This window comes from Thermobia domestica, chromosome 15 (assembly GCF_964235325.1).
Source record: "Thermobia domestica chromosome 15, izTheDome1.hap1.1, whole genome shotgun sequence".
Lineage (NCBI taxonomy): Eukaryota > Metazoa > Arthropoda > Insecta > Zygentoma > Lepismatidae > Thermobia > Thermobia domestica.
The window spans coordinates 91098952-91114968 of NC_137468.1; positions in this window are offsets into that span (position 1 = coordinate 91098952).

The following is a 16017-nucleotide window of genomic DNA, read 5'->3' on the forward strand; positions in this document are numbered from 1 at the left end:
AGTTGGTTAGAGCTACGACAGAAAGTCAAAACGTTGTTAGAAATGAAGAGATCGATCGAGGTAAGAATTATATACATATATTTTAGATTGAGTCTTGTGTTATGCAGGAACGCATTTATCGCTAGCTTAATTTTTTGTAAAGTATATTTTTATTCACGTAAATTCATTGAGCGGATTATTAAATAAACTCCATGGTTCTGGATAATCACAAAAACATTTCAAAACATTTCTGACCAGAACAAAATGAATTATTTAATAACTATACGATTTTTGTTGAAACTGTAACAAAAATCGTATAGTTACTAAATAATTCATTTTGTTCTGGTCAGAAATGTTTTAAAATGTTACCGGATTATTACAATTGCATTAAAAAGGCAAATCAGAAAGATACAAAATAGCCTATTTGTAAATTGAAAAACTGGATTTCTGGAAAACAATTAAATCAATGTATAATATTTTCTTATGAAAGATTTCAGAGTCAATAACATAGGCAGGAAGGGGCAGGAGCGGAGATTAAGAGATCAAATAATATTACAACAATTAACATTAACAACAAGGTTAGAATATTAAAATAATGAAATTGCAACTATGTACAGCTTTAATAACTAAACGAATGTGATTTCAGCATAGGACGAGGGATTTTTTCCCAATTAATATTTTGGGAAAAAAATCACCCACTAAAACTTGCTGGGGTGAATAAATTGAAATAATGGCAGAATTTTGCAAAATAATTACAATAATTTGTATGTAATCAATTCATATGTAATTACTCGGTAAAATAGTGGTGGTTAATTCCTAATACAGTGAAATTTCTCTTAACGGGCATCTCTTAATAGTGGACAACTTCTTAAGCGGACAAACTTTCTTATTCTTCCACGCCATAAATATGTGTGGTGTGGTGTTATGAGAGAGAACTTTTCCTTTTAGGGACACCACATTTACGGACAAACAATCGTGTTCCACCGATGTCCGTTTTGAGAGGTTTCACTGTATTACTTAGTTTAATAATAATAATAGTAAATGTTCAAAGGTGTTAACTTCCTATATTGAACCTACTACTGCGAGAAGCTGATAATTTTATTATTATTATTATTATTATTATTATTATTATTATTATTATTATTATTATTATTATTATTATTATTATTATTATTATTATTATTATTATATTTAGTAGTAGTAGTAGTAGTCCTCCCACTTCCTTGTCCTTATTTCGCACCCTGGAAGCACTTTCTCCGGAAGTATTTTGAATTACAGTATTATTTAGTATTTTAATTCCGAATTATTTCTTTACTAATGCCATCCTCCTCAGAATAATATACAGCACAATTTATAATAATTATATTTAGTTGCATTATACATACTATTCAGGCTGTACAATAGAGTCTATCGAGAAAACTTTTTTTTTTTTCAAAATCATGTTATTCTTAGTGTCCATTTTTTTTGCCGAGTATAAGAAATATCAAATCGACGCTTCAATTTTTAAAGTTTCGAAATTTTAAAAAAATGAAAAAATCGAAGATTTTTTAAAAGTTAAATACTGCACTTATTACCTTACACCTTGTTATCCTTAGTAATAATCATTTTTTTTTTCAAATAGTTCAAATTTAATGTAGAGAAACAACTAAAAGTATACCTCAAGGTTTCAGATGCCACAGAAAGGAGAAAATCGATAAACTTTATAATATTTTGTACGAAGTGTGATAACGACCTATCGCTATGGAGAAATTGACTCATCAACAAGATAATGCACCATGTTAAAGGCCAGGAGTGTGATTGAGTGGTTCGAGAAACACAATGGCGAGTTCTATTTGATGTGCTGGCCCACTAACTCGCCGGATCTGAACCCAATCGAACACATTTCGGATGTGATTGAACATGACTTCAGAGCGCATCGCCCCCTTCCCGAAATTTACAGGAATTAGGTGACATGTGTGTACAGATGTGTCAACTCCATCCAGCGAACTACAAGGCCTCATGCTTCCCTGTCAAGATACGTCGCCGCTGTTATCAGTGCCAAAAGTGGACATACAGACTATTAGGTAGGTTGCCACAATGATCTGGCTAATCATATTCACACAAAGTAATATCAAATAATGTTTCTCTGATAACTATTAAAGGGGAAGAACGTTGCCACACATCTTATCAAATACGTATTATATAGGTTTCTATCCGTTTTTTCCTTACAAGTGAAAGAAACTGCGGCAGCTAAAAAACTTGTATTGTTCTTTTTTATTTTACAATATATTTATAAAATAATTATTACCAAGGATAACACGGTATAAGGTAATAAGTATTAACTTATTGTTCTTTTTTTTTTAAAAAAAATCTACGATTTTATTTGTTTTCCATTTCCAACGCAATTGCGGCAACTCAAAAGTTAAATCGCCTCTGTGTACTGTATAAGAAAGCGTGAATAGAATTTGAAGACGTTTTTAAATTTCTAAAAATTTGGATTCATTCCTGTTTAATTTTCCTTTAATTTGAATTTTTGATTGTACCATAAAGGCTATATTCAAGGTGACATTCAGAAGTATGTTTGACGACACTACGGAAATGTTTTTCTCTCTTCATACATATTGTTTAATACTCCAAGCTCTAAGTGAGTGCCAAATTATGGTGGTGCAGTGGCTACAATCGGATAAGCACTAGAAAAGGAAGGGGGCGTTCGACGCAGACTCGAACTTTGCTTGGCCCAAGCATCCTGAGTCCTGAATGAGGTATCCTGGGGCAGGCCGGTAGCCAGCCCAAAAATGTACGGGGGGGGGGCGAAGTTAGGGGTGCCGATCTAACTATATTATAGTTCATCACCATATTCATTTGCATGTCTACCGTGAAAATTTTAGGGGCACAGCGAAAATTTAGGGGGGGCGGCCCCCTAGACCCCCTGCGTACGGGCCTGTCCTGGAGCTATCCGTATTACCACTAAACAAATGCTCTGATAGTGCCTTAAATATGTGCCTTGCTCATGAATTCGAATCCAAAACTATCTCTTTTAGACATAATCCAAAAGAGAAAAAGAAAAAGTATGAAGTGTAATTTATTATGAAATCTTCATCGCTAAATAAAAGATAGTTCTCACAACTAAATCTTCAAATTTTTCATTGTCAGGAATCTTCAACACAACAGGAAAGACAAGAGACTCTTTTTTCGTATTTTCGTAAGAGCACATCCAAAGTAGATCTAAAAGAAGAATCTGATGGACTTTCTTCAAAGACTGTGATGAAATCTTCACTAACTAAAGGCAGTGTTCTTAAACCAATTCCCCCACCCCTACCTGCACCTGCCAAGAATGTTGAAAATCAGTGCGTTAAGGAGGGTAATATTGTATTGTCCACTCCTTCAACATCAGGACAAATTGTGAGGAATCTTTCATCTTACGACAAATTTCCTTGGCTAAAGAGAACATCCGACGGTTATATGTGTGAAATTTGTAGCAAATACAGTGTGTTAAGATCTGGTCCCTGGATTACAGAAAAAATATCGTTGTCAGCAAGCAAAAAAATTTCAGAGAAGGCGCAGAAACATGCTAACAGCAGAAATCATATGGCTGCTGTCTCAGCTTCAGGCTGCATAAAGTCTGGAACGAACAAGGAAGTAAATGTAGCGGAGCGGATTGTAATCCACGCGAATCGTCGGGATGAAACAAGCCAATTAGTAACAAAGGACCTGTTTAGATTATCTTATTTCATGTTCTCATCTGAAATACCACACACACATAACTGGAGACCTCTAGTTTCAGCTGTTGCACAAACTGACCATAGCGGTTTGATTCAACAGTTCATACAGGCAGCACCCCAAAATGCACACCATTTGTCTCGAGTTGCTATCACAGATATACTTGAAGCATTTGTTGATGCTATAACTTCCATCCAGAAAGATTATTTCTTTAGTACAAAAGAGTTTTCTGTTATGGCAGATGAATCTACAGATTTCAACGGAGGAGCTGTTCTTAGCACATGCATTCGCCATATAAAGAATAATGACATAGTAGAAACATTTATTTCAGCTATCCCTATGAAATCAACACTCGCCGCTGATATAAGTGAAACTTTGATTTCACGAGTAAAAAAAAGTAGGATTAAATCCGAAAAAATATGGTAGCAGCATCTTTTGATGGAGCAGCCAATTTTAGTGGAAAACATTCTGGGGTGCAAGCATTGTTAAAGAAAGAATCCCCAAATTTACTTTTCGTACATTGTCGTGCTCACCTGGTACAACTGTGTCTAATAAATGCATGTGAGGGAATACCTGAAATTAAAAGAAGTATTTCTTCTTTGAACGAACTTTTTAGCCTTTTCAACAAGAGTCATGTACGGCTTCAAGCGCTCAAAGATGTGCAGATAGCTTTGGGAACTAGGCTATGTCTCAAAAATTGGTACAGCCCGCCCCAACTCGGTCGCTATCATATGAAGGAAGCATAGAGGTTGTTTGCAAGCATTTCTCAGCAATATGCCTTGCTCTGGAGCACATTTATATGGACGATGGCGACTTATCGTCTAGAGCTGGTGGGCTTTTACTACGCTTTAAAATGTCATCTACCGCATTCCTTTTACACCTACTCTCTGCAATGTTGAAACCCCTTGCTCGTTTGAACAAGGTATTGCAGCAGGGATCATCAACATTAGGAAACACGTTGAATCATGTTGAAGCTGTTCGTGAACACATAAATGCAATCCCAATAAAATACATTGTAGACTCAGCGAACAGTGCAATCCGTTCAGCGGAACAGGCTGGCTTTAGATTCAAGGGTGACGAAGATATGCTTCGTGACAAATTGGAGGCTACAGGTGAGAAATATAAGAAAAAAGTTGTTGAAAACATGAGAACTCGATTTTCAGATAACTTCGTGCAAGTTGCAAAATTTCACGAAGCGCTAAAAGAAAAAGAATTGAAACCCGATTTCAGAGATATTTGTATATACAATGTACAGTATTTGTGAAGACGACCTCATGTTTGAATATGGACTTATTCGGCGACTTCCTGGTGATCTTACTTCGAAAAAGTTCCTTTTCCACCTTGCTACAGACGCTGACAAACAGTGTATGTTTCCTATTTTGTCAGCACTGGTAAAAAATGTACTGCTTCTACCTGTAGGAACTGCCAGTGTAGAGCGATCATTTTCCACAATGAATCGCATATTGACTTTCGAACGCTGTAGGCTGTCTGCCCCACACGTTGATGCTCTCATGAAACTCTCAATTGAAGGACCAAATATCCCAGATGTAAGGGAAGGTACTCAGGAGGAGAAAGATTTACTGGAGCTTGTATTAAATAGAGCATATGAGGAGTGGTTAAAACGACCAAGAAGAAATGTGTAGTGTAAATAGTGTGGTGTAAATAGTGTAAATTATAGTGTGGAAAATAGTGTATATGCAAGATAATCAAATTGAAAAGTTGCAAGATTTAGTAAAAAATTGACGTTATTTATAGTTAGCGTAAATTGTGAGACTGCCAAGAATGCCCAAACCTTTCTGTATTTTCCTCAAGAAACAGTCTTTAAATTAAGACGAATTGATATTTCTGTTGAGTGGGGAGTACAACTTGCTTAAGTATGGGGATGGGGAATATCATAACTCAAGATCAGGTAAGTCATTTTTTTTTATTGGTTTGTTATTTAGCAGAAGAAAATAACGGATTTGAACTTGGTTCTATTTTATTAATATGAAATCTTTGAATTAGTTTCCTATTCATGTTAATATATTTTATTTTAATGATCGAATATACAGAAATTAATCTATTACAAATCGTAAGTTTTTTTTCAAGCAGATTGAGCTCCATAAATGAAAGCTGCGAGGGAGGGGGGGAACATGGAACCAGTTTCTCTTGCTAATAGTTGCGTAACAAAATATACTGTTTTCTTTGAGTTTCTTTAAAAATGTATATCACTATTCTGAGAGCACCCCCCTTTTATTTTGAACACCCCCCCAAGTAAAATTTCCTGGCGTACTTACTGGTTGGGCCGAAGAAAAATAGTACGAGGAGAAAGAGATTAAAATCGATGAAGGTTAGGTAACCCGTTTGCATAGTCACCAAGATAGGAGCAATTCTCTGGATAAACCCGTAGCACTTCACATCCTTAGCGTCATAAGAATAGAGAACATTGTTCGAAGGATTGACGTAGAGAAATGTCCGAAATATGGGCAACAAAGGTTTCAAAAATGACCGGAGTTGGTCAAGAAATATTTCAATAACAAGCTATACTTTAACGCTAGGAAAAATTGTTAGCGACCGAAAGTACAACTGTGTGCCTCGTTTTATTCCGTTTATACGAATAAAGAATTGTGTCCTCTCTTCGGGGAAGTATTTCAGCAGTATTGCGATGGCTATAAAATTGTAGTTGGTTTAAAAGATTTTTTTCTTTATTCATGCATTATTGTTAAAGTAATTAATACATATATACAATGGGAATAAACTGGAAAAAAGTGACATGCAGAAATCCACCAAAAGCAGTAACAACAAAATTTTATTCGCCCAAGAAAATAGCTACTAGCCCATGTTACCGTACGTTTTCACTACCGATAACATTTAATAAAATAACGGTATGTTTTCACTACCGGTCATTACTACCGGTAACGTTGGATAATACTACAGTACTCCTTGTACTCTGTATTGGTATTGTATTGTCGTGCGTTATTTTGATTATAATACACATTACTTTTGATCACCCTATTGTGACTTAGTACCGACAAGAAAATGTTGATATCTACATAACGTAAATCATGGTGGAAAGACTACAAGGTGGTTGCGTGCGCATGTCGCCTGGAGCGCTATTGTGGCTGTGACGTCATCTGGTTTGCAAGAGACAACGGGAAAAGGCGCGGCTTAAGTGACAAGTGGAAATGCTTTGTTACTTTGTTCTTTTAAATGATATCGAGAATGCCTAATTGTGCAGCGTACAGCTGTAGTAATTATTACAGAAAAACTAAGGGAACTAATATAAAATACTTTAGATTTCCCCATAAAGAGGGGGAATGTCTCCAGAAATGGATTTTAGCTTGCAGACGATAGGACAAAATAATCTTAAAATATGGTAAGTTTTACATAAAAGTGATAAATAAATGCAATGTTAAATGAAATTATAAAAAAGCGATTTCATTATGTAGTTTCTTTTTAGTATTAATAGTATGTAATAATAGTGTATAGGGCTACAGTAGCTTGTGTTAATTCTGCATACAAAAATCCAACAGTACGATTTAAAAAGACGAACTTTGAGGCAAGACCCGGATTCGAAATCATGAGGGAGGGGAGCCGACAGAGGTGATCATTTCTATCATCATTTTCTTCTACATAAGATATTGAGACAAAATTTTCCCCACAGAGGCAGGCATGTAACTCGAGAAGGGAGGCACGATGATCTAGGAGGCTTACCTCCCACGAGTTACGCAAATGGAGAGCATTGAACGCGTTAAAGTAGTTCAGGTCCCATTTCATTCTGGAGGTCTGCATTCCCTGTAGCCTCGGTGCTAAAACGGGACGTTGCACTTCAAATTAACTAACGAATGGAAGGTTCGTAATAACGATTAACGCTTACAAAGATATATAACAATGTATTACATCAAGAGAATAAAGTATCCACCTACCATGTCAGGGCGACATTGTCGGGACATTTTTACACTCAAATTTTGAAATTTTTGTTCATTTTAATCATAACTTTGGATAATTACCTATACATATTTAGGGGCCCCCTCCAGAATTAAAAGATTAAGAATGACTGCAGTAAATTTAAAAATATGGTAGATTCTCAACCAATCAAGGAAGCATGGTGGCTCAGTGGCAGAAGGCTCACCTCTGGTGCAAGGGATACTGGTCCGCTTCTCGGTCAAGTGAGTTTGTGGTGCATAACATCGTGTCCGTGAGTTTCTCGGGGTACTCCCGTATTCTCATTCCACCAAGTTCCACATAATCATTCACTTGCATTTATCTTTTGTCTTCTTTAGTCCACAGGATAGAAAAGGGAAAACTTATCAAGAAAATTATGTAATTTTATGGTTTATGTGTTTTCTAGTCTAGCTGTAACACCCCTACATCGCCTTCACCTACGCCTAGTACTTTGTTTCTTGCTTGAAATAGGCCTAGTCAAGTTGCAATTTCTTTGTTTGAGGTGCGTTGTATATATATATTTATTTCTGTATATTTTTAGAACACAATAGTATATGTAACGTTTTATTTCGTACAAATGTTTAATAATACAGTTTGTTGTGGCGTAAATTTTGACACTAATATTCAGAGAACTGTCAGTTTCACCAAACCTTTTGTTTAAATACAAATTCTATAAATAAGCGATCAGCGACTTCAAATAAGTTTATTTTTTTATAAATCAAAAATAGAAACGATGTTTAAAATATTAAATACGTGCGTTCCTGCTCAATAAAGTTTTTAACCTCCCCTGAGATTCTGATGAATTTTACGTGGGAGCAACCTCTTAAAAAAAACTGTCCAAGCATAACGAAAATATACGTACGTGCCTTTGTGTTTACGAAAACCATGAATTCTTCCTTGAGATATTCTCAAAATTTATGTGGGGTCATCAATTAAGAATTCTCTTTCAAGCAAAATAATAATAATAGCAAATCAAAACCGATCAATGTGCTACGAAAATATACTTGAGCATACATAAATATATAATAATGAAATGCATTAACGACACACTGTTATAGATTATTCAGGCATACACATACTCGAGTGTATTACTTCAGATATTTAAAAAAAAGAAAAGAAAGAAAGAAAAGAAAGAAAAAGCAGAAAATGTAGTGAGTAATATTGGCTTGTTCAAGCTTCAAAGTTGTTTAATATGAACTGGTATTGCTGTTTCTTTTGCTATTGTAAATATCTTCCTTTGAATTCACTTAGCTTAATCATTGATTACATTATTTATACAATTATTGTTTGTACTAAAATTTTTACTTCGTTGAAGATCACTATAAATAGAAGAGAAGTTTGCGTGTAAGATACCAGCGAGCAAGCGCTTGTTAAGAGTTCATCTGACTCAAGGTTCGTATATACACTACAGGTTGCGCCAGCCCAATCGTTGGATGTGTGACGTCACCGGGTAAGCAGACGCGAGTATTTTCTTGCAGCAAAATTCCTGTCCAAAGCCACAAAATTTCCCGATGTGATGCAAAATTTCCCGTTAACCTAAATAGATATAGTTTACATCTAGTAGTAAACAATTTTAAAAAATACCGCTTTAGACAGACTATGATGTGCAATGGAATTCATTCTCGTAGTATAAAAAGGTATTATTTATAGTTATGCATGATAAGGTAAAAAAACAATGTTTTTAAAAATACTGTGTACACTTTTTTGTAACGAACACTATGTCGTTCTTTATGGTTTGTCTTGTCTTGTCTTCACTTTTAAAAAGTGCTGAAAAAATAAGAAGGGCACCAGGATGACCAATTTGTGCCATAAATGCTACAAAGAATATGGTAGTAAGTTAAAAATTTCTTCAGTAGAAATTGTACTAATAAACCTTCTTGAATATGTCAACACACTTTTATATATATATATATATATATATATATATATATATATATATATATATATATATATATATATATATATATATATATATATATATATATATATATATATATATATATATTTTATATCGAGATTCCGGTTTTTTTAAGAAATTGTATCATAGCTTTAATTGGTATTCGTTGATTAGAAGCTAAAATATGTTTGTATGAAAACGGAGCATAACCTAGATGATTATAAAGTTGAAAAAGAAATTGATTTCTAAACGATTCAAATAGATCACATTCGAATAGTATATGATTCATAGTTCCAATGCCTCTGTCACACCAACAATGATAAGTTGGTTTTTTTTTAATTTGATACAATTTAACAGGAGTTAAAGCCGTTCCTAAAAGCAGTCGATAATACAAAATTATTTCTTGCCGAGTCCATGATTTTATGTGTTTCTTGAGTTGTTCTTGTGATGATGACGATATAGACCAGTAAAATTTTCCTGGTAGGGTTTTTTCAACGTCATACCATTTCCCTAATTCTTTATCGTGGAATTCTTTGATTGTACGAAAAAGGTTACATGGCGCAATTTTGATGTTAGTAGGATTTCCTGTTGAACATGATTGCTTTGCAAGATTGTCTATTATATTGCTATTTTCTTCGATATTTACATGTGCCTTTATAAATGCAAAATGAATCTGATAATTATTCTTAGACAAATTTATGTATAGATATTTTATATTTAAGAGTATCCATGTCATTGATTTATCCCAATAGATATGTTGTAACTTCATGAGTACACTCAGCGAATCAGAACATACCACAGATTTTTTGATTTTGTGTTTTTTTATGTATAGTAAGGCTTGTCTAATAGCGAATGCTTCTCCTTCAAAAATAGTAACTTCTTTCGGTAATTTGTATTGGAGGGAGATTTTATTCTTCGGGATGTAAACTGCTGCTCCGACATTTCTATCATTGTACTTCGAAGCATCTGTATAAATGAAAAATGTTTCATCATCAAAACGTTGCTTGAAATCTTTCCATATATTTTGATAAATTTTTTCCTTTAAATCCACGTTAGATAAAGATAAGTAATGAGGATTTATAACTGTTATTTGTGCCATATTTGTACTATAACTCCAAACAAAGCATGGTAAAGAGGGTACTTTATATATCATTGAGGCAAATTTTTTGAAATTGAGGTGCGCTTGTACAATCCAAGGGAAATTCCTAGTATATGGTGTATTCCTTTGATGAAGAAGTAATTCTATTTGTTGAAGCTGCTTTGGTATTGTAGAGGAATTCTTACCAAAGATTTTTATTTAAAACATTGATGCAGACTTAGAGAAAAGAACTGGGAACGGTATAATTTCTGCTTCTTTTAATATGGCTTGTCTAGGACAGAATGCTGGCTGTGAAAAAATTATTTTAATGATATCATATATAGCTTTTTCTAATTCCTGATAGTATGTACCATATCTATTATACAATGGATTGCCATAAGCAATTTTAGATATGTAGCCATGTTGTAAAATTTTCAATAAGGTGAAAGGATTAATTCCCCACTTTTTCGCTGACAAACATTTTAGTAAATTTTGATATTTGAATTGTTCTTGAATTAAATAATGAAATTGAGCCTTCCAGTTTAATTTCTGGTCCATTCTAACTCCTAGATAAGAAATATATTGTTCACAATATAGTTTGTTATTTTTAAATGTTAAATGATAATTTCTAATTTTTTTTTCCTGGAGAATATAATAAACTTAGTTTTCTTCCAATTTAATTCCAAACCATTCTTGTTCATCCAAATATTGATTTCTTGTAGTTGATTTTCCACCTGTGGAATAGCTCTTTCAATGTTTTTAGTAAATGAAGTTAATAAGATATCATCAGCGTAACTAGTAATGTTATTATTCTGCCATTTTTTATTGATTAAATCCAATATGTAGAGATTAAATAAAAGTGGACTTAATTTGCTACCTTGTAGAAGGCCTAATGAAGTATTTCTTGGTTCTGAGTAAGAATTTCTGACTTTGATGAATACCTGTCTATTAATTAAGGTATTGTGAATTATTCTAATAATTTTGCTAGATATTTTCAGTTTATGCATCTTTTCTATTAGGATATCTAAATTTACATGATCGTATGCACCAGAAATATCAAACGATATAGCCAAAAGAGCTCCTCTTGATAGAAAGGTTTTATAGATATCTAATGTTAAATTAGATAATGCATCATATGTGGAGAAATTCTTTCTAAAACCTGTAATTTGTGGAGGAAAAATTTGTTCATTTTCCAAATACCAGTTCAATCTGTTAAGAATAAGATTCTCAAATATTTTATAAGCGCACGGTAGTAGAGCAATTGGTCTAAAATTATTATAAAGAGCTATATCTTTGGAATTCTTTGGAATCGGTAGAATTAAGATTTTTTTCCAAGTTGAAGGGATATGCCCTGTGTTCCATATATAATTATAGTATTCCAATAAATTTTGTAATCCTAAATGAGGAAGATTTTTATAATGTGAATATGTAAGACCATCTATACCCGGCGAGGTGTTTTTATGAATATTTTTTAGTACCACTTCTAATTCATCTAATGTGAAATTTTCATCAATGATTACGTTGTTGTTTGATATTAGATATTGAGAAAGAAGACTACGATCATTATTTACAGAACATGGCGTTAATTTATTATGAAATAATGGTAACCAATCTAAATTTTTCAAATGAATTTGAGTATCCTGTCGATCATAATATAATTTAAATTTTTTCCAAAAATGCCATATTTTATGAGGTGATGTTCTGTCCGATAAGTTATTGCAAAATTCCTGCCAGCAAGATCTTTTCGTTTGGTTTATGATTTTTTTTGTTTGCGCTTTTTGTTTTTGATATTCAAAAAATAAATCTGGAGTCCGTATTGATATAAATTGTTTAAATAATATTATTGTCTTATTTACATATTTTTGGCAAATATTATTCCACCATATCGGGCGAGGTCTCTGATTTTTCTTGATACTGAACTCTCTAGAATGTTCTTTATGATTCTCCATACGAAGATCAGATACAGTTTTCTTGATGATTTTAAATATATTATCTGGGTCATTATTTTTTGTGAAATAATTTTGTATTTTATATTGATAATCTGTCCAAGAAATATTTGTAGTTATTCTTGGTAATTTAGATTTGAAGCTATTAGTAAATGTTTGTACAGAATTATCCTTTACTTTTTCGTCTGAAATTAAATGAGAATAAAAAATAATAGGGAAATGATCGCTAGAACATGTGTGATGATAAGTTTGCCAAACAGTTTCCAAATAATATACATTTTTCGTAATTGTAAGATCTGGTGCTGAAAATGTATTTAATTGAATCCTTGTAGGTGAACCGTTGTTAAGAAAAATATAAGATGAATTCATTAAATGTGAGAGAAATTCACTGCCTTCTTTGGTAGTTTTATTGGACCCCCATACTACAGAATGAATATTGAAATCGCCACCTATATAATCCAAATTGTAATCAAATAATTGTAACCAAAAAGATGTATTAACACTAACTTTTGGAGGGATATATAGATTTAAAATTTTTAATTTGCCAATTTTTATACCAAGATATTGAATATGCGAATGAGAATTTTGAAATTGTACATTTATAGTTTGAAAATTTAAATTATTTTTCACACATATGGCAATGCCTCCATGAGAATCATGGCGTATTTGATTTATGCATTGATATCCTTTAATACGTAATGGAATTTTAGGATTACATCATGTTTCTTGTAATAATATAACATCCGGGAAAAGATATTTATTAAATTTGTTAGGTGAAATAATTTGCCGTAAATACTTTGGGAGTTCCATTGAATAAAGATGAGTCTATCTTTCCTATCAATATCCATATCCATTTTTTTTTCAATGAAATAGAGAATATAGATTATTGAGAATTGTCTCAGGTGAAATATGTGTACTATCTCCCTCTTTTATTTTCATTGAAGAAAATATTATCTTTTTCATCCCTTCTTTTATTTTATTTATTCTTTGAGGAGAATATATTGAAACTGAAGGGACCTCTAAGTCCTTACCAACGAGTGGATAAGTAGTTTCCTGAAGTTCTAATTTGCTAGAATTCAGTCTATCTCTACTCTTTGCATCAACCAAAGGGGATTTTTGTGTTCCAGAACACTCTGGGTTCTGTACAGCCATTTTTCTCCTAAATGAAATTGAATTATCTTGAGAAATACAAGAGTAATCGACTTTGTTATATGACTTTTCTTTTTCATTTACTGGTGTTCTATTCGTAAACCACTCATCGGTTGTTGTAAAGGTAGAGTTAAATTTAACATTTTTATTATGTGATTTAACTTTGTCTGATTGCGTAAGCAATTGTGAAGAATTTCGAGAAAGCCATTCTCCTTGGCTTTTACGCCTTTTCTCCGGAGGTGAACTGGGAAGTTCACTAACGACTTGGGTTCTTGAAATTGTTTTATTCATCACTGGAGTTACCAGTGGAGGCATCTGTTCTATGTTAAACAAGGAAGCATAAGTTGAAAGTTTCTTATCAAGATGTTGACCCTCGGAGGAATGAAGATTAACAGTATTATGAACTGAGTTAAAATTTCCATTATTCGAATTCTTTTTCTTTAAGATCGCATTCGCCTCATTGAAAGAAATCTTTTCTTTTGCCATAATTTCCATTAATTTCCCTTGTCGTATTCTTTCCGGACATTCTTTATAATCTGCTGCATGATTACCATTACAGTTAATGCATCGCAGAGGATTGTTACAGTTTGAAGAAGGATGTGGATCACCACATTTTATGCATAGACTTTTATTTAGTCTACAATTAATCTTGCGGTGCCCAAATTTATTACACCCTGATATGCATTGTCTAATGGCCGGTATGTAAGTATGAACCGTTCTTTTTATGTAGTATAACTTAATATCATTCGGTAATTGCTGGGAGTCAAACGTTAGAATGACTGTGGACGTGGGATCTAAATCACCCTTTGGGTTTTTTTTGAATATTCGTCTGGCTGACGTGACTGTTGTGTCGCATTTGATATCATTTAAGATATCTGACATTTCTATATCCGTTTCAATGCCGTGAACTACTCCCATTGAATAAATTAGATGATTAGGTATGAATGCTGTCCAATTATTTTGTGCTAGAATTTCGTGCTCTAAAAAGGAATTAGCTTCCTCTCCCGACCTGAATGTAATTTTCAATAAATTGCGACCTATTTTGTCTACTTTTTGGATACCTGCTATATCTGCGAGATATAACTTTCTACTAATAGACATTATATGTTTTTTTCCTAGTTCGTCTGTTCTAGACTTGACAAAAACGTGATATGGAGCGAAATGATGCGATCCATATTTATTTGTGCCAATTGTGGTAGCATTATTTATCTCTATAAAATTCCTTGAAGTAGCTTTTTTGAACTGGATGCCAACTTCGGAAGATTGACTTCTTATATTAACATTGGTATTATTATCTTTTATGACTTGTTCGTTAACTTCCGATACAATCATGGCGTCATTTTCCTCTAGCTCATTCGATTCTGAAGCATTTACTTCCACTTCATTTATCATTTTGTATTTATGTATGTTTATTTAATGTACTCATAATTGACCATTAACGTTATTAAAAAGAACAAAAAACACAACCTAGAATGCTGAAATTATAAGAACACAACTGTTAACACACTAATTAATGATAATAAAAGGACTGGTCTCACCAAGATAATAAGTTAGGAAAGTTCCAGAAAAGAATTCACCAACTGATGTGCCTATTTTTGTCTGTGCAAGAATAACAATGTTTTTCTGTGCGCACTAGAATAGAGAACACTAAGTTACACTAGGACTCGTTGTTGATTGAGATTATTCTTGATTAACCATTAAACGAACTCAATATTTGTTTCATATTTCATACTACCACACTTCTGCGGCGCCATCTTCTCATTTCACTCCGTGCTGTCCAAAAATTACTGTGGGGAGCTGCCTATACTCAATCCTACTGCAGTCAATTAACAATGTAAATAACAAACCCTTCTTTATGGTTTGGAAGGGAATGTTATGTTTATCACTTTTCAGTGTGTATATCACTTGTCTTCTTCCTTCTTTTAGGAATTGCGGTTTAATTTAAGGTGCAGATATCTGTCCCTGTCGTCTGTCACCAATTATCTAAACGATATCAATCAATGAAAATGATCATAATTTAAACATAAATAAATGATTTAAAACAATAAACATTTCTGCTTTTCGAATATTTTGGGACGACTTGGGCAATGGGGACCAGTTGTCGACAGGGACGAGATGGGTATCATTCGATTCGTATTCACGAGTAGATCAATAATTGATATGCCATTTTCCCGAAAGTTCAATTTTTATCCGGGAAAATAATAAAAATTCGGGAATTTGGGCAATGGGGACCAGTTGTCGACAGGGACCAGATGGGTATCATTCGATTCGTATTCACGAGTAGATGAATAATTGATATGCCATTTTCCCGAAAATTCAATTTTTATCCGGGAAAATAATAAAAA